The sequence below is a fragment of the Macrobrachium nipponense genome, chromosome 12, assembly GCF_015104395.2.
Source record: "Macrobrachium nipponense isolate FS-2020 chromosome 12, ASM1510439v2, whole genome shotgun sequence".
Taxonomy (NCBI): domain Eukaryota; kingdom Metazoa; phylum Arthropoda; class Malacostraca; order Decapoda; family Palaemonidae; genus Macrobrachium; species Macrobrachium nipponense.
The window spans coordinates 7586390-7591389 of record NC_087205.1 but is presented as its reverse complement, the minus strand read 5'-3'; the positions used below and the strand labels follow the sequence as shown (position 1 = coordinate 7591389).

General features: G+C 41.5%; 1 protein-coding gene across 12 annotated transcripts in view; it reads left to right on the top strand.

The window, feature by feature from the left end:
• The window catches only part of LOC135224319 (uncharacterized), a 1756683-nt gene that overhangs the window by 217075 nt on the left and 1534608 nt on the right, over positions 1 to 5000 (top strand). The gene's annotated exons all lie outside the window — the stretch shown is intronic.

Sequence of the window (5000 nt, the reverse complement as noted above, 5' to 3'; positions counted from 1 at the left end):
TTGTCAATCAACGTCACGTCTGGTCTGTTTGCACGTATCACCCTATCCGTTCTGATACCATAGTCCCAGAGGATCTTTGCCTGATCGTTTTCTATCACTCCTTCAGGTTGGTGCTCGTACCACTTATTACTGCAAGGTAGCTGATGTTTCTTGCACAGGCTCCAGTGGAGGGCTTTTGCCACTGAATCATGCCTCTTTTTGTACTGGTTCTGTGCAAGTGCCGGGCATTCACTTGCTATGTGGTTTATGGTTTCATTTTTCGTATTGCACTTCCTACATATGGGAGAGATGTTATTTCCGTCTATCGTACTTTGAACATATCTGGTTCTTAGGGCCTGATCTTGTGCCGCTGTTATCATTCCTTCAGTTTCCTTCTTTAGCTCTCCCCTCTGTAGCCATTGCCAATTGTCATCGCTGGCTAGTTCTTTAGTCTGTCTCATGTATTGTCCGTGCATTGGTTTGTTGTGCCAGTCCTGTGTTCTTTCTGTCTTTCTCCTGTCTCTGTATATTTCTGGGTCTTCGTCTACTTTTATTAGTCCTTCTTCCCATGCACTCTTTTAGCCACTCGTCTTCACTGGTTTTCAGATATTGCCCCAGTGCTCTGTTTTCAATGTTGACGCAGTCCTCTATACTTAGTCTCTCTCCCTCCTTCCTTTCGTGTTATGTATAGTCTGTCCGTATTTGCTCTTGGGTGTAGTGCTTTGTGTATTGTCATTTGTTTCCTGGTTTTCTGATCTATGCTGCGGAGTTCTGCCTTCGTCCATTCCACTATTCCTGCGCTGTATCTGATTACTGGCACTGCCCATGTGTTTATGGCTTTTATCATATTTCCGCCGTTGAGTTTTGACTTGAGTATCGCCTTGAGTCTCTGCATATATTCTTTCCTGATCGTGTCCTTCATCTCTTGGTGTTTTATATCTCCTCCTTCCATTATTCCCAGGTATTTGTATCCTGTCTCATCTATGTGTTTGATGTTGCTCCCATCTGGTAGCTTTATCCCTTCAGTTCTCGTTACTTTGCCTTTTTGTATGTTGACTAAGGCGCATTTTCTATTCCAAACTCCATTCTGATGTCCCCAGATACAATCCTTACAGTCTGGATTAGGGTATCTATTTCCTTGATGCTCTTACCATACAGCTTGATGTCGTCCATGAACATCAGATGGTTGATTTTGTTGCCTCTTTTCTTGAGTTGGTACCCGGCATCCATCTTCTGTAGTACTTTTGTCATGGGAATCATGGCTACTACGAAGAGTAGAGGGGACAGTGAGTCGCCCTGGAAGATCCCTCTCATGATATTAACCTCTGCTAGTCTTATTCCAGAGCTTGTAAGTATTGTATTCCAGTTGCGCATTGTATTTTTGAGGAAGCTGATGGTGTTTTCCTCTGCCCCATATATTTTCAGGCATTCTATTAGCCATGTGTGTGGTATCATGTCGAAGGCTTTCTTATAGTCTATCCATGCCATGCTTAGGTTGGTTTTCCTTCTCCTACTGTTCTTCATTACCATTTTGTCTATCAGGAGCTGGTCTTTTGTGCCCCTACACTTCCTTCTGCAGCCTTTCTGTTGGTAGGGGATGGTGTTTGTCTCCTCTAGGTAGTTGTATAGCCTTTCACTGATGATACCTGTTAGTAACTTCCACATTATTGGTAGGCAGGTGATAGGCCTGTAGTTACTGGCTATATTTCCCTTACTCTTGTCTTTTTGTACTAAGGATGTTCTTCCTGTGGTCATCCATTTGGGTGCTTGGTGATTTGAGATACAATGCTGGAGTTGTTCTGCTATTCGTGGGTGTAGGGCCTTGAAGTTTTTGAGCCAGTATCCATGGACTTCATCGGGACCTGGGGTTTTCCAGTTTGGCATTTTCTTTAGTTGGTGTCTGACTGTGTCTGTCGTGATGTCTGTGAATCTTTGTTTTATTCTCCCTGTTTCTTCTTCCTTGACTTCCTGGAGCCATGTTGCATGTTTGTTGTGTGATACCGGATTGCTCCATATGTTTTCCCAGAGTCTCTTACTTGGTTCGGCTTCAGGAATTTCTGGGTGGTTGTCTTCCCCTCTTAGTTGGCTGTATAGTCTTTTCTGGTTGGTTCCGAATAGTTTGTTCTGTTGGTATCCCTTATTCCTGTTCATGTACCGTTGGATCTTGTGTGCTTTGGCCTTAAGCCTCTGTTTTACATCTTCTATTGTGTTGTTTAGTCCCCTCTTTTGTACTTTGTATTTCTCGTTGAGTTCCTCCCTTGTTTTCTTGCTTCTTAGCCTTTTTTCTTTTTTCTGCCATCTCTTTCAGTTTACTCAAGTCAGATCTCATCACCATGATTTGCTTTTCCAGGCGCCTTTTCCAAGGAGGTTGCTGTTTTGGTTTCTGTTGGGTTGGTTGTGACGGTGGTGTTGGTGTTCGAATCCCCATCAGTTCTGCTACTAATCTTGCTCCTGCATATGTCAAGTTATTTGTTTCTGTGATACTGGTGGTGTGTATTAGGCCCATTATTTCATTGACCTCACTTGTTTTCTCCCTTAATTTCTTGGTGTTGTAGGCTTTCATGGAGGGGATCTTTGTTCTCTCTGTATCTGTCTCCATCCATTGTCTAATCTTTTACTACCCATTCCGTCCTCTCTGTTACTTCGTCGGTGTTTCTTCGTGTGTCGTTGTTTGATACTTCATCCTCCCTGTCGTCTTCTGTGGCATCGTCTCTCAGTTCGTCTTCGTGTAATTCGTTGTCGTGTGACATTTCCCTTTCCAGTTCTTCTCTTTCTGTTGGGGAGAGCCAGTTCTTTTTCTTTATGTTCCTTACTTGGTCTGCCAGCCTCTGCTCTGTTTGGGGGGTGTTATTCCTCTCATTCCAGATGTTGATCAATCTTCTTCTATATCCTCTCTCCGTCGGGTTGCTTCTGATGTAGCATCTCCATATTTCCTTATTTTCTTCTCTTGTCCATTTCTTCCTTTTTGCCTCTGTAGCTCCAATCTCAGGCTGTTGATTACTTTCGTTGTGGTGATCAGTTGCTGGATGACGACCTCCAAGTACCTGACCGTCTTCCCCTTCAATTGGGTTGAATACCTGGTTGCCGGACGAAGCTCCTCTGTTGCCAGAGGTTCCATTTACGTCGTTGTCGTTTATTCCTTCATTTCTTTCCATCATTGCTGAGTTTTGCTATTTAACCCATAGCTGGACCCTACCCCATCAGGGATAGGTACTCATTTACAGCTGAGTAGACTGAGGAAATTATGGTAAAGATCCTTTCCCAAGGAATCAACGCCGAGGAGAGCGGTCACCCATCCAACGACTGACCAGCCCCAATGTTGCTTAACTTGACTTAAGTCTATTGAAGACCTAACCTATTATTATTATTATTATTATTATTTTAGTAGTAGTAGTAGTAGTAGTAGTAGTATTCAGCAGGTAAACTCCACTTCATATGGAGCAAGCCTGCAGGACCATGAACTTAGAATTCAAGTTTCCAAAGAATTTGGTGTTAATTGAAAAACCTTTCAGAAGACGAAAGGAAATACAGTAAGAAATATGCAAATTATAAAAGAAAGAAGAAAAAAAAACCTGGGAGCAATTGAATTAAATTGTGTACTTACTACAAGCATCGTATGGTAGCCCGAGTTCGCCTCCCTCTGCTGCCACTGAGGAACCAGGGGAATTTAGTTCGGATCCCACAATAAGTTGTAGGTCCCGTTGCTAGGTAACTAATTGGTTCCTGCCCACGTAAAAATATCTCATCCTTCGGGCCAGCCCTACGAGAGCTGTTAATCAGCTGAAGCGTGGGTTTGTGGTGTTTATTCGTATATGTAAGTTGTGAGGGGACTGTGGGTACACAAAGATTGGTCTAGTGCAGCGATGCCGTTTTTACTTCACAACATTGGCTTTTAGCAGTGTTACCATAAGCAGTTCTGATTTTTTACGTTATTTATGATTTAATGGTTAGAATACGTATTTTCCTATGTAGAATTATTTTCCGTGACGCAAAATAAAAACTACACGTCACTAGCTTAACATAAAGTATTTTTGACGAAGAAAAATAAAGGATTTCAATAACATTCAGTTCTATAAATAAGCGGGATATGTTTTATAACTTTATTTTCATAATAAAACATGAAAGGGCAAAGTGAAGAATTTTATACCTCAATGCCGTGGCCTATGGTCGGAAAAGCCACGGAGGGTTGCCAGATGTCACCAGAAAGTTACACTAGTAGACGAAATTCCTCAAAACGGCAACCCTGGTCTAGTGAGTAAATGTTTGAAGGGCCCTAATATTTAAGGGAAGGTAAAGTTTATTTATTCTTTAGACTGATGGCACAGCAGTTTTGCTTGTTTTTGAGGAATAGTTCTTTGAAGGTACTTGAATCATCCGCAACATTATTCTTATTAATATTATCATTCAGAAAATGAAGCCTGTTCATATGGCACAACCCATAGGGGGTGGGGGGGGGGGGGGCGCATTGAAATTCAAGCTTCCAAAGAATAAAGAATATTATGGTGTTCATTCGAAAGAAACAAAGGGAAGGTGAAGGGAATCCAGAAAGAGGAGACCAGTTTTATAAAAACAGACCAGTTAACAAATTAGTAAGTAAATAATTAAAAAAGTAAGTAAATTTTTAAAATACCAGAATTGTATTAAGGTAGTAAAGCATTTTATCTTCGCTTGAACTTCTGAAGTACCAATTTTGAAACTTCCTCAAGGAAGCTGTTCCACTATCGAACTGTGTGAGGAATAATTGACCTCAAGGAAGCTGCTCCACTATCCAGTTCTGTGAGGAATAAAGGACCTCTGGAGCCGAGGAAATAGAACATGGTTTTTTCTGGGTTTTTTACATTGGTTTGGTTTAGCAATCCAGCAGTCAATGTGGCCGTGACTAATGAATGGATTTTCTCTCAAGGCAGTCCTTGCTAAGAAAAATTGGTTTTAGCCTAGTGGAAGATTACTCAATTTCAGATTGACTTTTTTCTTTAGTTGGGTCTTGACACGCATGCTAATTTATCTTTTTTATGCATTTA